The following is a 20,459-nucleotide window of genomic DNA, read 5'->3' as shown; positions in this document are numbered from 1 at the left end:
AAGAAACTAGACTTTAAAATGCTAATTAACCCAATTAAAAAATGGGGCACTGAACTGAACAGAGAATTCTCAACAGAAGAAGTTCAAATGGCCACTGTGAACTTTTAAGTCACTGTGCAAAGTCCAGTACTGATAAATGCTTTTTGAAGGGCAGGTAATTATGAGTGTGACTTTGCCTTGTAGAATAAATCTGTGAGCTATTTATAGTTAAGTCATTATTTTTAGCTTATTACTTTTAATAAGAAATACTGCCATACAAGCTCTGACATCTTCCTTCCGTACCTTGGCTGTGGATTAGATACCCGCCTCTTTATGGGAACAAGATAGTTTATCCTGTTGTTTATCAGGGAGTAACACATAACTCACAGGCAAGGCTGGAAAATAAGCAGAGTCATTAAAGGGGTAGGAGGGACTTTTGTTAAAACATCTCCTAATTATTGCAAAAGGGTCAAGTATGTAAAAGAGGGTCAACTTGGAGGGTAGAGACTAGAAGAGAAATTGCTAAGTGGCTATCAGTGAGGGACACAATGGCGTTGTAAAGAGAAAGTAAAGGCGGGGAAATTCCTGTGTCTGTGGTTCTCTCATCAGCTGAAATGCTGAAGCAAATGTCTGCTTCGTATGTGTAGCTTTTTGGACTCTCTATCAGCATCTAACTGACTGGTACTTGGGGAACTATTAATGACTGATGTTGTCAGTTAATCCCCTCACTAGTGAAGAAAGGGACAGTAATGACAGGACAAATAAGAAAAGGTTTCCTTATTAATAAATACTAACATTAATAAATCTATCATATTTTTAGCAAGATTTAATGATATGAAGACAACACTCACTAGTCAATTTTATTTCTTGGTACTAGAAGCAAATAAAATAGAAATAAATACAATTTGTATTATGATAAAGTATGGAAATTGAAGGATAAATCTGATAAAAGATGTACAAGATCTGTACATTAAAAGCCATAATAATTCCAAGCTGGGGAGAAATCTGTTTTGGTTATGAATTAAGAATATAATTACTAATAATGTATGCTATTGTATACATTTAAAACAATCTTCATCAAATCCCCAGGAGGCATGTTTATAGAAATCGAGAATCAAATTCCAAAATGTATATGAAAATACAGAGGATGTAGAATAACCTTACAATGTTGAAAAAAAAAGAACAGAGTTGAAAAACGTTTTTACAAGGCTTTGTGACTTGACACAGTGCTGAAGTTATTCAAGACAGTGTTACTGGCATCAATATCAATAAACAGAACAATGAAACTGACTAAAAGAATCAGAAATACCCCCACCCAGGGCCAACTAATTCTTGGAAAAATGATCAAGACAATTAAAAAAAGTAAATTAAAAATTTTCTAAAAAATAATTAATTACCAGACAGTTGTGAGCTGCCTTGTAGGTACTGGTAATTGAAGAGACTAGAAAGAGAGAGAAAATTAAGGGGATGTGGGAAAGGTTAGAAGCCCCACATGCCTGGGATTTGATTTATGTTTCTGGTTGGCCGAGAGTCAAGAACTGCAAGACCAGTGACAGAATAAAGACTACTGTGACCATGGCCTATAGAGTTAGATAATATTCTCTCTCCTAAGAGGTATCTAAAACAAATGTTAAAAAATTTAATGAACCGTGCGTAAGGCTCAAATGTATGTGACATTGGATGTCACTATTATCATTGATGTAGTTGGAATGTGAAATGTCTCCCAAGACACTCATGTGTTTAAATACTTGGTCCCCAGCTGGTGGCACTGACTTTGAGGGCTGAGGAACCTTAGGGAGCCTTGGTGGAGGAAGTGGGTCACTGGGGTTGGGGGTAAGCCTTGAAGTTTTATATCTAGCCCACTTCCTGCCTGTTAATGGTTTCCTGTTCCACCATGATTTAAGAGAGCAGCTCATTCCTGCCGCCATGGAGCTGCCTTCCACCAAACATTTCCCTCCATGGGTGACTGTATCCACTCAAACTGTGAGCTGAAACAAACCCTTTTCTGCTGTAGGCTGTTTCTTGTCAAGAACTTGATTATATCACAGCAAAAGAAACCTAGACAGTCAATGGCTGTTGTGGGACATGGATTGGCTAGCTACCGAAAATGATGTGTTACTTTAAAAGAAGAAATGCATAAAAAAAAAAAACACTAAGACATATGATTTAAAAGGGCAAGAAAAGCTCAAAATAAGGGTGTCCATCCACCCCGGCTACAGGAAGAGCAGAGGGAGAAAAGAAACAGTGAAACACTCAGGTGTCTGATGCTGACGTTTGTGTTTCTATAATGTGCCATACACACCTTATAACAGACAAGGCCTTCTGCTTCCCACGATTCTATGGGGCAGAGACTATTATCACTCATTTTGGATATTAAAAAAAATTGAAGTACAGCCTGTGATGCCTCCAGAAGTGCTTTTGTTGTACAGGATTGTTTTGGCTATCCTGGATGTTTTGCTTTTTCATATGAAGTTGAGTACCATTCTTTCGAGGTCTGTGAAGAATTTTGCTGGGATTTTGATGGGCATTGCATTGAATCTTCAGATTACTTTTTGTAAGATTGCTATTTTTACTATGTTAATTCTAGCTACCCAAGAATGTGGGAGATCTTTCCATTTTCTGGTTTCTTCTGCAACTTCTTTCTTCAAAGTTTTAAAGTTCTTGGCATACGGGTCTTTTATTTGTTTGGTTAGTGTTATTTCAAGGCATTTTATGTTACAAATGACTATTGTGAAGGGTGATGTTTCTCTGATTTCTCTCTTGGCCCGCTTATCATCTGTATAAAGGAGGGCTACTGATTTTTTTTTGAGTTAATCTTGTATCCTGCTATATTACTGAAGGTGTTTATGAGTTGTAGGAGTTCCCTCGTAGAATTTTTGAAGTCACTTATTTAAACTATCATATCATCTGCAAATAGTGAGAGTTTGATTTCTTCTTTTTCAATTTGTCTCCCCTTGATCTCCTTTTGTCATCTTATTGCTCCAGCTAAAACTTTACTCAGTGGCGGACTACACAGCAGTTAAAAATAATGACATCTTGAAATTTGCAGACAAATAGATATATCTAGAAATAAACCCTATTGAGTCAGTTAACCCAGACCCAGAAAGACAAATATAATATGTATTCACTCATAAGTGGCTTTTAGAATACAGCAAAGAAAAGCCAGTCTACAGGCCACAACCTAGACAACAAAGAGGACCCTAAGAGAGACATTCTTGTATCTACATAGGAAGGTAGGAAAAGACAACATCTCCTGAGTAAATTGGGAGCATGGGGGTCATGGGAGAGGGGAGAAGGGGAAAGGAGAGAAAGGGAGGAGAGTGGTGAAAAATGTATAGCACAATAAAAACAATAAAAAAAGAAAAAAAAGGAAAAGAAAAACTGAAGCCAAGAGTAGTTAGGAAACAGGCCCGAGGCAACACATTAATAAATGGCAGAAGCATGGGCGACTGTGTCCTGTACCCATCCCCGTGCAGACTGCGTTTCTGCTAGGTTGATGCCACAGATTTGCCCCATTAAACACTGATGAGGCAGGAGAAGGCGTTCTCATGCCCAGCGTAACATTGAATGCTAATTCCTGAGTCTCCAAAGCTTGCGTCTGTTTTTCTTAGTGGAGACACACAAGGCTGACGAGTCTCTAAGTTGTATCTTACAAAACAGAGAGATACTCATCAGAAGAGCAACTTTGAGGCCCTTGTTTACAAGTGCTGGGCTGAGAGAAACATTTGAACATGGAACTGCATTTCCGTGAGACAGAACTGCCCTGTGAACTGAAACCCGGAGGGTTTGGTGAATAGTGAGTTTCCATCTCGTGCGAGCTATAATAATAAGTCATCAGGTTCTCAAAACACTCAGCCAGACTCAAATGGCTTCTCAAAGACATAAATGTACAGAAAGCAAAGGTTGTGCTCGAGTTTTATTTTAGCTTCTGCCCCCCCTCACCCCGCTTGTGGCATTGCATCCCTTAGTCCTGAATAAAAAAGCTACTTCTCCCTCCTCCTTCACAGGGCAGGAATCTGCATTTTAATTTTGGAACATTTGGGGGTGGCATCAAGTGAAATATTTTATTTACCCTTTCGACACTCTTTCCAGGAATGAAACCCATTGCTTACTGAGTTGCAGATAAAACATCATGAATCTTTGGGATACAGGGAGCACATTTGTTCTCGAGAAGGAAGAGCACAGCTGTCAGAGGCTCTAGTTTGGAACAGATTTGTAATTAAAGTATAATGGCTGCGTTTGCCTTGAATTGAACTTTCAATTAGGAACTTTATACATAAATAAGCAGGGAACAAACTCTAATAAAAATATACTCAGAGCCCTGATGTGGTAAGGAACGCTAACTGTACACACTTCATCATCCTGGTTGTTGATCTTCTAGGCAAGGTTTCATACAATTTATCATTTAAATGTACACTTTGCAACCAAAAGCAGGTGCTAATATTAATTACGTTGGGTAAGCAAGTATAAATTGGGACTGAACAAGGCAGCCAGTATGAACAGTTAGCTTCAGTGTGGGCAAAACTCTTTTCCAGAAAGGGAAACTGAATCTCTATGGAGACTAAAGGCAAAGCAAAGCATCGGGTCAAGGACCAAACAAATGAAGTCTTAGGAGTTTCTGAGTGAAGTCCATCAAACAGATCTCCAGAAGTAGAAGAGCTAGTGAGATGTCTAGAGCAAACAGGGAAGGACATAAAGGGGAGCTGAGACATTACTGTTTGCTGTGGGAGCATATTCTGCTCCTTCAGCCAATAGCCTTTAAGATACCAGCCCACTTGGGTGTGGTCTCTTCTATTAGAAAAGCAGTTCTTCCAGCTCCCGCTTCCGGCTGCTAGACTCTGTTCCTGTCCACGCAGAGGACTGTTATCTAGGACAGTGGTCTGTAAGTTTCCCCTTAAATAAATAACCCGTTTATTATTCATAATTCTGAACTGGTGTGGGATTATTTTGTAACTCCCATCATCAACTGTTTAGATGGAAGGTGATCCACAATTTTTGTATGTTAAATGCAAAGTTATGAACCGGGGGTGCTCTGGGAGCTGGTAGAACCTATCAGAGGTGGAGCCTTGTCAGAGGTTGGTTGAGACTGGTCTTTACTCTCTTGACATTAAACTGCCTACTCAATTACTCAGCAGTAAAAAACAAGGAATTCTTGAAGTTTGCGTACAAATGGATGGAAATAGAAAACACTATCCTGAGTGAGGTAAGCCAGACCCAAAAAGAGGAACATGGGATGTACTCACTCATATTTGGTTTCTAGCCATAAATAAAGGACAGTGAGCTTATAATTCGCGATCCTAGAGAAGCTAAATTAGAAGGTGAATCCAAAGACAAACATATAGGCATCCTCCTGAAAATTAACCTTCATCAGGCGATGAAAGGAGACAGAGACCCACATTGGAGCACCGGACAGAAATCTCAAGGTCCAAATCAGGAGCAGAAGGAGGGGGAGCACGAGCAAGGAACACAGGACCGCGAGGGGTAGACCCACACACTGAGACAATGGGGATGATCTTTCGGGAATTCACCAAGACCAGCTAGCCTGGGTCTGAAAAAGCATGGGATAAAACCGGACTTACATAGCGGACAATGAGGACTACTGAGAACTCAAGAACAATGGCAATGGGTTTTTGATCCTACTGCACATACTGGCTTTGGGGGAGCCTAGGCAGTTTGGATGCTCAACTTACTAAACCTGGATGGAGGTGGGTGGTCTTTGGACTTCCCACAGGTCAGGGAACCCTGATTGCTCTTCAAGCTGATGAGGGAGAGGGACTTGATTGGGGGAGGGGGAGGGAAATGGGAGGCAGTGGCGGGGAGGAGGCAGAAATCCTTAATAAATAAATAAATTCACTGTAGAAGCTTTAATAAAAAAATAATAATAAAAAAATAAACTGCCTACTCACACTCTGTTGCATGCTCTTGTCATAAGTTCTGTCTCATCACTACCCCCGAAACAACAAAGCCAACAGAATAGGGACAGAGCCCCTGGCATCATGAGTTCAAATGAGCTTGTCCACATTTTTTCCTCAGGTATTTTAGTACAGTGACAGAAACCTGACTAACAGGTTGGTTGTTCCAGTCGCCTATCTGTTGCTGTCACAAACACCATGACCCAAAGCAATGTGTGGGAGGAAAGGTCTTATTTTGGCTTCTATCTAGGTCACAGTCCGTAACTGAGGGGAGCCCGGGCAGGCACTGAAGAAGGAACTTGAAGAAGAAACCATGTAGATATGTCTTTGCTGGCCTTCCCTAAGACGCTTTGCTATTTTTTTTTTTTTTTTGTATTTAGCCTTGGGCATTTTGCTGAGGGCTAGTACTGCCCATAGTGGGCTGAGCCCTCCCACATCAACTGGCGATCAAGGCAATCCCCACAAACAGCTACAGGCTGATTTGACCTTGGCAGTCCCTCAATTGGGACTTCCTCCTCAGGTGACAGCTCAAGCCCACTAGGAATGCATGAACTACACTTACTAAAATTATCTATTCCTTATTTTTAGATTACCTTCTTTCTTACCCTTTTTGAACATATAAGATCCTTCTATTTTGAATCAACTGAAAGTAATGCCAGAGAATAACGATTTTAGAAAACATGCTTTGAACTTGGAAAATTTCAAAGTAGTTATGGGGCTGTCAATCACGTTTGGTTTGGCCAACGAGATAAGGACTCTTGGCTCTAAGATGAACTATAAAAGAAATCTCATTTAAAAAGGCATATTTTAAGCTTCATTTCTTTCTTTTGGAAGAAGAGGAAAATAATCTGCCCAAGCGCTCACATCACTGAAGTCTGCTGCTGGCCAGGGGTCCCAAAGCTCCCAAAAGCTCAAGGGATTTGAAGGCTGTTTCATACAGCCCTTGGCTTTGCCTCTTCTTTGTGGCTTGTCTATGTTCCTTGTAAATTCCTTCATGGCTTCCCAGAGCGTGGATAATTTTAATCTCGCGAACACTGGCAAGTATAGTGCTTCTCTGTTACTTTTGGGAGCAGCGAAAAAGTTGATTCCTTTTGGGGTGGGAGCTGATATAAGCCAAACTGATTTCATGTCTCTCGTTTGCTTTACGTGAGTACGTCCCAGCTCTGAAACCGTTACAAGGAAGACAGGCAGCAAGCCATGCAGAAGGATGCTTCTGCTGCTGACAGAAAACTTGCTAAGAGGAGCTAATTAATTTTGTTGATGTTGTGTTCTTTTACCACCCCTCCCCCCCGCCAGCCTGGATCACAGAAAAAATAAGAAAAGCTACCCATAGATATTATTTTCATATTTTAGGGTAAAGGCAGCAAAAACAGTGAGTTTTCCCAAGTATACCGATGCTTGGCAAGCCCAGGCATACTTCTATTTGAAGAGGGGGGAAGTAACTTTTACTTTTATAAGCCCCCCTATCTATATTTTAACGTGATGGTGTTTGCAGGCATTAGTAATTAGTCTGAAGTATTTGGTCAGGATCAACTAGACTTGTGTGAACCAGCTCCCAAGAATTCATCCAGTCTAATTCAGATTTGATGATATTAAATTGCTTATGCAAAGTTGCTCATAAAAGAACAACATTAAGGATGGCTTGAGGAGATCTCATCAGACTTTAATCGCTGCAGATTGAATGTTTCCACGTTTGGCAATACCCCTGCTGGTTTGTCAAGAGGAAGATCGGTTTAGACAGGTAAATGTTTTTAGATTACTTGTGGTTGCTGGGTTGCCAGGCTCGGTTCTCAGTAAATAGAAATTCTGATTTGTGGGGCTGGCACTGCCCTGCTGGGAGGGAGGCCCTGACAGATACCGTCAACAGGTAAGAGTGTGCAAAGACTCAGAGCTGTTATGGGAATACCCCTGAGTGTTTACCTACAGAATTTTACTTGGCACTGCCAAACTGCTAGTCAGTAAGTATTTTGGGCCTGGGTGCTATGCATCTTTTTTTTGGATGGTATAGCGTGGATATACAGATTTTTCTCTTTCCTTGGTAAGAGGATATGGCATCAGAAAGAAATTTAGAAGCCACTTCTTAGGGGCTTATTGAAGTATTCATGATTGATAAGGTGTAAACCAGCCACAGGTTGATGTATTTCTACAAGAAAGTTCTTTAGAAACACAATTTGACTGTGTGGTGGTTTTCACTGCTGGAGAGCGGGTGGGTGGGGAAGTCAGTCATGGAGGAAGCTCTGCCATCTAGTGCTCCTGCCAGGTCCTGTTTATTGGACTTGTTACTCCATCCAGGAGGTAAACATAGACAAAATTGTAGGGAGCCTGAGTTCTGTGTTGCACACAACAAAGAGGCAGTGAACGCAGATTCATCTCCAGTTCTTCAGCCAGAGAGTCAAAGTCACCAGATGAGGTGAGAAGCAGACACCAGGCAAAGGTAAGGCTGTGCATGTCGCAGAGAGACACAACACGCATGGCATTTGCCTACATGGAGCCCTCGCTACTTACAGGATTTGTGCAAAAGTTTCTTCATTCTCAGAGGCTCTAAGACCATGGGTTTCATAGACTCCAAGTAACTATATGCCTTAGAGGAAGCGTGAGTCCATGTATTTTTTCAGTCAAGGGTTCTTAGCTCCTGGACTGGGGGCAGAATGGTGGTGGCGACAGAAAGGGACGTGATGTTTATGAACACAAATGGGAAAAATTGACCACTTTTTATTTTAACGACTTCTAATTGAAACTTCAATTTTCCTCACAGCATTACAAACCACAAGAGAACTAACAGAATTTGTATCCTTTCAGTAATAGAGATAAAATATATCTTGTTATTTTGCAGTAGGTATAGGTACCTGGAATCTCTCCTTAAACTTACTCTGCTTTCATATCACAGAACCCAGCAAACCGGCCAGCTAATTCTGTATCTGGTGCAGTAATAACAACACACTGCTTGCTATTTCCTATGACTTTGACAACTGCATTTCAATAGTCTTTCGCATATGATTTTAATGCTATCAACTATGTAGCAACAGGATATATTGACTTTGTTGTCCTATGTCTTTAGGCAGCTATACTTCACCAGTATATACTCAAGGTAAAAACTCTAGTCTGTGAACCAAATTTACTTCCCTATTAAGTTGTTAACTCATTTTAATAAAATCTTGATTTGGGGAGGGGAAGGATGGGAATAGGGTTTCTCTGTGTAGCCCTGGCTGACCGGGAACTCACTCTGTAGACCAGGCTGGCCTCGAACTCACAGAGATCCGCCTGCCTCTGCCTCCCAAGTGCTGGGATTAAAGGTCTGCATCACTACTGCCTGGCTTAAAATTTTTTTTAAAGATAGGGTCAGATTGCAAAATACCAATATCTCACTGAGCTCCACCTGTAAGTGATTCCTATTGTTAGGAAGACACATTTGTTACAGATAATGACCCACTGCTGACACATTGACATTAACTGAAGTTTGTGTTCAAGGTGTCCTTCCTTAGTTTCCTCCTAGTGGCTGTCTTTTCTGTTTTAGGATATGGTCCAGGAAACCACATTACTCTTACTTGTCATGTTTCCTCAGACTCTTCTTGGCTGGGAACTTTGTCTTTAACTTAAACTATATAAAGTCTGTATTTGCTCTTTTTCTATTACTATGGTAGAACACTCTGACCAAAGCGACTTACAGGAGAAAGGGTTCATTTGGCCTCGTGGCTCCAGAGAGTTAATTCTTCACGGCAGAGGAAGGATGGCAGCAAGTGGTGGACAGGGTGCCTGAGACGGGAGATGAGATTTGCTTTTTAACTGTGAGCATGAAGCAAGGATAGCAAACTGGAAATGGCGTGGAGCCTTCCCCCCCCTCACCGGCCACCCCTAGTGCCATACTTCCTCCAGCAAGACTGTACCCCACCCCAAACCTTCTCAAAGAGCATCACCACCTGGGGCACCAAGTGTTCAAATGCCCAAGACTATGGGAGCATTCATTCATCATTCAAACTTCCACAGTTTGATTCTCATTTTCTCCTTTCTTCATCACCTCCCCCAAATATACACAAGGAATCACTAGAGTACTGTCACTGCCTCCCTCCTCCCTTCTCTATTTTTCCCTGTCTCCAAAGGTTATAGAGTTAGAGCGGCAGAAGAAATAAAAGAACAAAGCCTTACTCCTCCACTCACAGACACACATACACAAACACACAGATACACAGACACACATACACACACACAGCACCACACACTATACTTTCCTTATCAATTGCTCTAAGAAAAAGACAGTCTTGATGAGTGGGTTAAATTCTACATAAATAGAATATTAAATAGGAATTAGTTCCGTTGTTGCCCAGAAAATTTGTCTGTTGAAGGCAATTCTATGCTATGTTCACTCGAACTTTCACAGAAGTGGAAAGAAAGAGGACTCACGCTTTAGGTCAGAGAAACATGGCTGGCCAGGACCAAAGATGGGAAGGCAGGTGCCCACCGTGTACACTAACCAACTCCAGGCGGAAACTGAGTGGCAGAAGGTGCACTCCTTGCCCCTAACAATTTCCCTTGTCTGCCTAGCAATCTAATTCCCCTCTTCCTTTACAGCCTACTTCTGGTGCCATGCTTCTCAGCGCTGTGGGGTTAATGAAGCAGGAGGCGTAGAGAAAGCAGGTGACAGGAAAGAGAAAAGCATTGGAGCTAAAGGAAGGATGTAACAGTGGGGCTGGGGGTGCAGCTCAGGGGTAGACCTCTCCCCCAAGATGCACAAGGCAAGGTACAGAGACTATTTCTCCCCAGTCTGGGTCCTCTTTATTTCCCTTTATAGTACATTTCATTTCTTTGCTTTCTCCCAAGAGTACTGAAGAATCTTCCTATGCTTCCTTCCTCCAAGTAAACAGCCAAGCCACAGGAGATTGTTCCTGGATCTTGATGAAATTGCTAAAATGGGATCTGTTGTAGTCAGAACACTTTTCTTGTGGACTGGGAACTGGGGAAAATTCCTCCCTTCCTTCCTACTCTGAAATGCCCATAACTTATCAGGAGATCAGGAGCACCCCTGTGTATCCACTAGTCAGGACAAAAGCTCTGTCTGGATACGTCTCCTTGGGCAGGGATATTCTTGGATGCCTTAATGGATACTTGGTGAATGTTGGGGAAAAAAAATACCCAAGAAAGTCCCCTCTTATGTATGCTTCTAGATACTCCCCCCCCCGCCCCGCTTCAGTTTTTTTGAAAGAGCACACAGGATTTTTATTACCCTTAATCTCAGGCTCACATATCAGGTTCACTCCTCTGTGAGTTATCCCAAGCTAGTATTTGCCAATTCTGTATTGCTTAATTGATCGGTGGCCCAATCTTTAAGGAATGCAGTGTAAGACAGAGAACACATTTGGCAAAGACTGGCTTTGCTCAGCAGGTTTGAGCTTTCAATTTTTGTTTTGTTTTAGTTTGATTTGGCTTTTAATATGAATTTGAATTATTTTGGACAGGGCTTACATGCATGCTTGTCCGACCACAATTCTCTCTCCCTCACCTCCTTAACCCCGTAGTAGTTCCCTAAGTCCATGTGCTGTTTTCTGCTTTACTCGTGTCTGTAATCTTCCTGGCCCCTCCAGCCTTCACCTTTTAACCCACTGTGTAAGATATTGGTTGTATCATCTTTGTAATTTAATGCTTTAGAGGTTACCAAATAAAATTCCAAATCACATGCCACAAGTAAATGTCACCTCTCCTGGGTTGGAAGCACAGTGAGGTTGGATACTTGGTTTATTTTTCCTGTGCCTTGTTTTCTCATCTCTAATATAGGTGCCAAGGGTGTAAACCTTGTAAACTTTCCCTCTTGCCCCTTTAATTCCTTTACTTCCTCTCTCCCTACCTTATGCATCTACAAAGGTTCCCGCCACATAGTAGGGGCTCAGTGGAGGAGGTTTGATGAATTGTTCTTGATGATTTTCATTACAAAACATTATTGTTTAGAAAAGCTTTAGGTTCATAGAAAAATCGAAGTGTAGATATAGAGGGTTTCCATAATTCCCTATGCTGTGTTTGCACAACCTTTCTTACTATCAAAGTCCTGCGTTGGAGTGGTGAGCTTACACTGATCCATGGCTATCCCCGGATCACATTGGGGTGATGGACAGTCTGTGAGTTTTAACAAATGCACACTGTCATGTGTTTACCATGATTACATCATGTGAAATAGTCGGACAATGTTTGAAATCCTCTATACTCTGCAAGCAAGAAACAAGATACAGCTACATCAATGTCTAATCTTTGGGTAAGAGGTGAAAAGCTTAAAACTGATAAGTTTTCCCCAAATTAATATATTTAGCATGCAATAAAATATTTTGATCAGTTACTAGTCTCTCCTTTTTCATCCAGATGTTTGGCATCAGTAACTATGGTGAGAGTTTTAAATACCAGGTACTGTGTTTGGTAAATGTGTATCAAATTAAAAATAAATTTTGTTTGTAAATCAGAAAATATCATGTTTTTGTCCAAGCAACAAAATTAGTACTATTAACTTTGGAGAAAGAAATCGCATTAAAAATGATTTTCATAAATGTAATCATCATCTTACTATATCCATAAGCTCATTATTAAAGATTTAAAAATGTATTAGCTTTGAAATTGGGGAAAGGAGAGCAAGGGAGTGCCTCTGCCTTTTTCAAGGTGTTATTCTCCAAGGAGCGCATGACTAACAGAGAAGGTATGTGGCTTTTGGGGCATCCCAGCAGGTCTGGTGAATGAGCAAATTCTTAGTGGCGTTATGACATCACCAGGGAGCATGACTTGGGTCAAGAGCTTGGCAGGAGGCTTTAGGAACAGTAGAATCAACAGTGATCATGACTGGCAACCCAACATACTGGCTACCATAAAACCAAAGAGAGAACTGATTGTGCCTCATGCACAGCAGCGGGGTTAACAGAAAGTAGACATGTTTATAGACCCAGATTTACAGCACACCTTGTAAACACCTTATTACTTAGAATCCAGTCTGCTGTCCTAGAAACTAAGAATGTGACTTTGTTGAGCAGTAGGGTTTGTTGACATAAATGTCTTGACTAAGTTTGCCATTGTGGTTAACCAAAACGCATTTACTCCTGGGAAAGTCAACACAAGCAAACAAAATGCCTCTTATACTACAATACAGTACGTTTCAAATGGACCAAACTTAATGCCGTGACATAAATATGCTTAATGTTTATGGAATTTTTTAGAAACCTTCTGCCATGTTGGGCTTACCATCCTGTGTAAGTCTTACTGAATGGGAATGTGTTTTCAGAATCACATGTGATTAACAGCTTCGTCAGAAATATTCAGAAAACCTGCCATGAATACCGGAGCTGACCACGCAGCAAATAAAAGTGGGTCATGGTCTCAGACGCTAATGTGGATAAATCAGTTCTGCACCATGTAATAGCGGCACACTGAAATGGTTACCAACAATTAAAATTAGAGAACTAATGGAAAATAATGTTGAATAAATATTATGAAACCACATGAAAATATGTTCAAGGAAGGCAGAGTATCTGGCTGAAATCCACAAACTTGAGAAAATTTCTAGGGAAGTATGAAAATTTAGGCATACAGCCTAATGCCTAAAAATTCACTCCTTTAACTACAGATAAAGATTCTGGTTTGGGAGGAGATTTGAGGGCAGGTATATAAACCAGCTCACCAGAATTCCTATTCTCTCTGGCTTCTAGAGAATTTTCTGATGACCTCAAAAATGCAGTTCGAAGGAAGTTTGTCATGTTAGGTATAAAAGAGAACCCATTATTATCTAGTTTGAATACAGAGTAATCAACTACCCTCCCATGCACCTTATATTAATATGACCCCCAAGAATTATGACGAAGAGGGTTTCTTCGTGATGGGAAGAATAAAGAGCAAACAACTATAAAGACATCGATCCACCAGATCCTATAGTCCAGGGTCTATAAATGATAAGGACCTGGAGATCTCTCTAATAGAACTGTGTGGCTGACTCCATGTGCCAAGGCAAAGGAGAATGACCACACGAAGCAATGAAAACAATTTCACAAGTTCATAATATGGTAGCTGTGGTTCTAGAGTGGTGTGTTCAATAATGATTGAGGATTAGTTGATTAAGAGCCACAAATCCCCCCAGGATCAATGCATTTAGAGGCTACATTAATGGAACAGAAGGTTCTAAGGGAGAGCTTTGATGCTTGGCAGTCAGTGTAAGAATTGCTGTTTACAGTTCTGGGGCACAAATGCATTCTGAAAGGGACAAACTAAAGCCCCAAACAGGACAATTAGAATCAAGCAATTAGGTCTACACATTCTCATATTATGAGGATGCTGAAGAAACAGTCAAGAATGCTGAGCTTGTAAGAAAATGTTTTCAGAGGAATATGATCATTGATTCAAATACTTACATGGAACAGAACATAGTCTGGTTAGTTTTCAGTATCAACAAAGAGAGCTTGCAAGGGAATCTCAAAAAATAAAAAATGGACTTCCTAAATCAACAGTTTAGCTTCTCATAAAGGTGGACTTTGGGAGGAGGAGCATCATGGGCCATGCTGGAAAGCAGACCCACCACCATCATGACTGGTCATTACAGATGGGACTAAAGCACCACAGAGTGGAAGCTGGGCTGTCCCAAGTCATTTTTAGACATCCCAGAGGGATCTTTGACCCATCTGAACAAACAGGCAGTGTGATGTATGCATCCTATAGCTCTTACCCCATCCATGGCAGCCTCAACAGATTCTATTTTACATTTGGTGTTCTACAAAATATTTGACTAGATAAGAGGCATGTACTCTTAAGATATTGTGAACCAATAAAGAATATGATTTGTGAAGTCAGTTTTGATGCTATCGTATGATTCAGACCACGTGACAGAATTTGGTTTTTAAAAACCTCACCAATTATATTGTTATGAGGCTGGAGTAGCGCTGGTTAATGGAATGCTGGGGCTCAGAAAGTCTAGTTTATCCTCCAAAAAGAAAACTAAACAGGATAGTAACTACCAAGCCTGTGATTTGGACAAGGCAGATTCACCAGCAGGGAGATTGGGAAGCCAACATCTAAATCAATAGATCAAGAGATGACAAAAAACACAGAAAATAAAAAAGCTGCAGGCATTATGTCTGAGACGCTGGGATGATTTCTAGGAGCAGATGTTGCTTATAGTTATTCAGAAAAAGGAAACACCTCTGGCCACCAACGACCTGAAAATTAGTTTTTGTTTCCAGGGTAAGTGCTAATTTTGTGAGTTTCTTGCAGAAAACCCAAATCTCTTTGGACCAAGACAGCTAAGTTCAGTTTTTAGGTGTCTTAACATTCTAAGGACTCTGGGGTCATTCCAGAGACAGAGCACATTCTTCTTTGGTCAGAAAAGCAGCTGATAATTTCACAGTATTTTCCCAGACATGATCTCACTTTGCCTCTCAACAATGACTAACAACGATACAAGGACATCCATTTTCATTTTTATTTCCCAGATGAGAGAACCGAAGATAGGAAACATTTAGCCATGAGCCCAAATCACACAGCGTCTCAGTGGGTTGCAGGGCTCAAGTTTCAAACTCTTTTGCAATGTCCTCAGTTACGCGTTCCCTTCATCTAAGGGTCCCTGATGGAGTCCCGAGTCCCTTAAGTATTGCATTTCTTCATCAGGCTTCCTTTCTGTGTAACAGCCAATTGCAGTTTGACACAGCCAAGGCTTTGATTGTATCAGTGAACATCAGTCTCCTACTTTGACTCAAATTGGAACGTCCCTATATTAACAATCAACAGTCCTCTGGGAATAAACACGTCATTAAATATTATCTCAGTCCAATGACTCAGCAAATTGTGCTGCAATAGTTTGCAGTAATTGTGTTTTGTCTTTGTTTTCTTAAGTGCAGACAACCACCAGGCTTTGGGTGCCCTTGTTTGTATTACCTGAGAACGTCTGCCCTCCTCCCATGTCCTGAGTGTCTGATAAGTGAACTTGTCTTAATGAATCACCCTGGAATCTATTTCTAACAACAAAGGCAAAGGGGCCAATAAACAGAAAGTTTACCCTTAAAGTGGATTAATTTTCTTTTTATGTGTGCTTTGAGGCTCAGGTGCCTCCACCATGCTGGACTGTGCAAGGTAAACAGGAAGTACCGTATTTACCATAATAATGGCGTAGCTTAAGCTTTAAGAAGCACTTACCATTTTAAAAAGCGCTCCTGGTCAAAAAATAATTACAGATATGTAATAAAGACAAACCCAGATGAGTCATAGTGTTGGATAAATGTACATAGGTTTAAAAGAGAGAGAGGAAAGAAAAGAGTATAGAGAGTCATAAAATAAAGCTAATCCTTTAAAAAAACGGGTAAAGTCTTTAAAGAGACAGAGTACATATAGTCATAGATTAAAAGGAATAAAAAATAAGCCACGTAAAAATGAAAAATTCACAGAGAGTCTAGATTATGTATATTGTGTTATCTTTGAATTTTTTGATTATGAAGGAGCTTAGTACAGAGAGACATTTCATTGTATGGACTGCTAAGTTAAACCAACATAAAGGTATCTTTATTCCAAAATTTGAGTCTAAGGATATATTGCTTTGGAGAAGAGGTTCTTCTTTTGTTTTCAAAGAAGATGAGAACCTGTGGATTCATTCCAGACCAATATAGTTTCATGAACCAAGACCTCCTGAAAGGTTGCCTTGAACACCCCTCAAAAACAGCCCCATAAAGAAACACTTGGCCCTAAAAACAGCAGTAAGCAGTTTGCAGAAACCACACCCATATTCCCAAATATTATTTATAAATGTTTTTTTTACATTTAAAGGGGGATATGTTATAGAGACGAATACTTTGCATTGATACGGAGCTTGCTTTATTGATATAAATTTAAGGTCAGTTTTGTTATACTGTGTATATGTATTTCTGATCTTGATTAAGGTATTATGTTTGTATAGATCATTTGAAAATGTAATGTAATGTCTATCTCCAGCCTAGATCTAGAAAACAGTACTGCGCACGCTAGAGGCTCAGTTTTGAGCATGTCTTTCTGACCGCGAATGGCAGAAGCATGGGATAGCTATTATGAACCAAGCAGTGCTGCAAACGCATTAGACTTTTCGTATGTAGTCAGCAGAGGCCCATACACTTAAACAACCTCAGAGTAAGTCACCCCACCTCTGGCTGGCAGCTCCTCAAAACTTGTATGGTGATATATGTGGTGTAGCATAATAAAGCATCATGAGCCTTAAAAAGGTGGGCTAAAAATACTTTTCTCTTTCAAGTCATTCTCTCAGATATGAGGGTTAGAACTGGGCAAAATGTAACTACTGCATGTGGGAACTTGTGGGCTACAATAATTTTGAATGCCTACCAAGGATATCCTTGAACATCTTATCTTTATATTCAGCTCTTACCAGTGGAGACAGAGACCACTACATAAAATCAAATAATTTTTTTCTAACTCATATTAATGAGGTATTCTGACTTTAAAATTAAAGGAGATAGCATGAAGACAAAGCAAAATAGCTTCTAATCAGAAGCACAGAGAACGGAATGAAATAGCTCACAGGTCTTTAAATAAGTATAGGTTGGGGGCTGCTGGAGAGATGGCTCAGCAGTCAAGAGCACTGGTTGCTCTTCCAGAGGACACAGATTCAGTTCCCAGTAACTGTATGGCAGCTCACAGTCATCTCTAATTCCTGTTCCAGATCCTTTGGCAGCCTCCACGGGCACCAGACATACAAGAGCTGCACAGACATACATGGTGCCAAAACAATCAAATACATAAACTAGTAATTAAAAAAGCAAAAACGTGTAGGTGTGTACATGAAGACCGAGCATGTGGCAGTCCAAGGTTGAGGCTGGAAATTAGTGCTTAGACTCTAACCACTGAGCATCCCCCCAGCTCCCTAGATAGGGACAACTGCCAAGTGATCAGCTGCCTGATGATGCCCATCAATCTCTACACTAGAGGCTTGCAGGTGGATCTGAACCCCCAGATTAAAGGCAGAACCCCCCCCCAAAGGTTTGGTTGGAAACATTTCTTACATTATTGCTTATGTGTTTTTGTAAACCTTGACTAGTTTAGAAGATGAAAACCTAAACCACCCCCACCCGAGGCTCACATAAACTAATATTTGTTTACTTAGCTAAAAATCAGATGAATTTTAATTTTCTACTGTAACAATTATCTTCTGTTGTTAATTAATAATAATACTAGTATATCAGTACTAATAATTTCATCCTGTGCTAATATGCTTAACGTTAGGCAGTCAATTTTGAAGGAAATGTGACATAGATATCTCATATTCTGGTTGTCTTAAAATTAATTTCTTGAGCTGGGAAGGGTGTTGTTGTCTTGTAATCCTTAGTATTTAGGAGGCTGCGACAAAATCATTACCACTAGTTTGGAGCCAGCCTGGGCTATTTAGCAAGTTTCTGCATTAAACAAAACAAGATGAAATAAACAAAGTAATTTTTTTCTTGTTTCTGACATTAGTACAATATACTCACTCAACAACATAAGTGGAAATACCGAGTAACACAGATAACTGGGTACACCCTATAGCGCTGCTGCCTAAACATGCCGGTGTCTCCAGAGTTTACAGCTCACCCTGGGCTGAGAGTCAAGAAGAATTCTGTTTCCCATCAGAGAGATAAATTCACCGGTGCAGATGGCCCACCCAAGCAGTACACAGGCTTGTAGACAACCAGCTTCAGGTATACATCTTTTTCCTCATGTCTATCGGAGGTGCAGCTTGACCTTGGTGGTGAGGCCTCCTGGCAGAACCAAATACAACTTTTGAGACCCTGTACTTTCTTCCAGTAAAATCGGAAGTGAACATTTCCAGGGAAACTGGATGTGAATCTTCTTTCTTCATAAGAACAATAATAACTCTGATTATGTGACAGGAGAAATTCCAATCACTTTCACGTTCTCTTGTTTCATCCCCAAAAGAATCCAGAAAAAAAATTATTATTTTTTTTTTTTTTATTTTACAGATGGGAGAATTGAAACACAGAGATGCTAAGTATATTGTTAGCGTGCTGAGATGCTGACAGCCATGTACGGATGTAAAATTTAGACCAAAGTGGTTTAGTTCCTCCAACACAGGCCTTCCCACCCTTTCTACTTTTTTTTCTGTCATCAAGGTAAATGGCTTTGCCAGGCCCTTATGGGAGGTTGGCTTCCACCATCTCAGCTAACCTCAGGGTAGTGCAGGGAAAATACCCAGCTTGTATGAAAAGAATTTTTTTTTTTTGTCTTGATTTTGGTCTAGTTCCCTGACAGGCTGGCTAAGATTTGTCTTAACATGTACATTTCCTTTGCCAAAGCACACGTGGTATGTTTGGACATATGGTCTCGTTTTCATGATCTTTTAACCTTCGCATATTTTAGATACTTCATGGTGGGGTTCATTATTTGTGGTGACGGAGACTGGCAGCTGTCCTGGTGGGGCCACGTTTGTAATCCTCAAGGAATGAAAAGATCGATACTTTGTGGAACTCGCTTTCGAAGATAAAGAGAACAACAGAAAGAGAAACTTCTGGCACACTTGCTAGTGAGCCTCACTGTGCCATGCCTTGTGGCAAATTGGTAATTTTACTTGGAAGCGTTTGATTGCGGATGGTTTTCAGGCTGGGTTTTCTCTACTTCTGACCACTTTTTAGATAGGGTGTTCTGGTTCCTCAGAAAGTGACACTTTAGCTTTTTTGTTTGATTTATTCTGACGACAGTGGAGCTGGAAGGGTTAAAGTGTTCCAAATAAGAAGAATGACTGAAATGTCCAAACCTCTCAAGCAGTAAGCACTGGCCTAGGCCCTGTGACAGTGAGATGCCTGATGGCAGAATCACGAATCCCTTCGGTAGTTTTGTCTGCAAAGTGTGAAAACTCATTGATGAGAAAAATGAAATGAGTTTGTGAGCACCAAGAGGACAGTTCAGAGAACCTCAATAGCTGTATGCCAAGCTGAGCTTGTATTGCACCTACTTCAGTTGCTTAAAAAAAAAAAAAACTGAGTCAGGAAACACTGTTTTCTTGTTGTCACTTCCTGTGACTTAGTGTTTCCCAGACGTGACAGAGCAGTTGTGTGTATGAACTCATAACATTTGTGACAGTGTGCACAAGTCTTGCACAAGCTCAAACCAGACAAAATGCCAACATGCAGCAAGGATGTAGGTGTGAAGTCCCACCCTTAGTTAGGTATCTGGAAGGAGTTAGGGGAGAGTGTGAAAAGATCAAAATACATTGAATGAAATCCTCAAATAAGTAATAAAAATTAAATAAGACACTCAAATGGCCAAAGGGTATACTACATATATTTAAGACTATTAATTGTCAGGAAAATATAAATTAAAATGAAGTTGTGGCATTCCCTCACACCTGTGAGAACAGCTGTTAGCAAGACAACAAATAGCAAGTGTTGACAAGGGTCAGGAAACAAAAGAGGAAAACTGATACATCCTTTTTATGAGATTGTAAGTTAGAATTGCTGTTGTGGGAAGGTATAGAATTCCCTCAAAATATTATGATCAAAGCTGGGCGGTGGTGGCGCACGCCTTTAATCCCAGCACTCGGGAGGCAGAGGCAGGCGGATCTCTGTGAGTTCGAGACCAGCCTGGTCTACA

This window comes from Microtus ochrogaster, chromosome 19 (assembly GCF_000317375.1).
Source record: "Microtus ochrogaster isolate Prairie Vole_2 chromosome 19, MicOch1.0, whole genome shotgun sequence".
NCBI lineage: Eukaryota > Metazoa > Chordata > Mammalia > Rodentia > Cricetidae > Microtus > Microtus ochrogaster.
Note: the sequence above shows the minus strand (reverse complement) of the source record.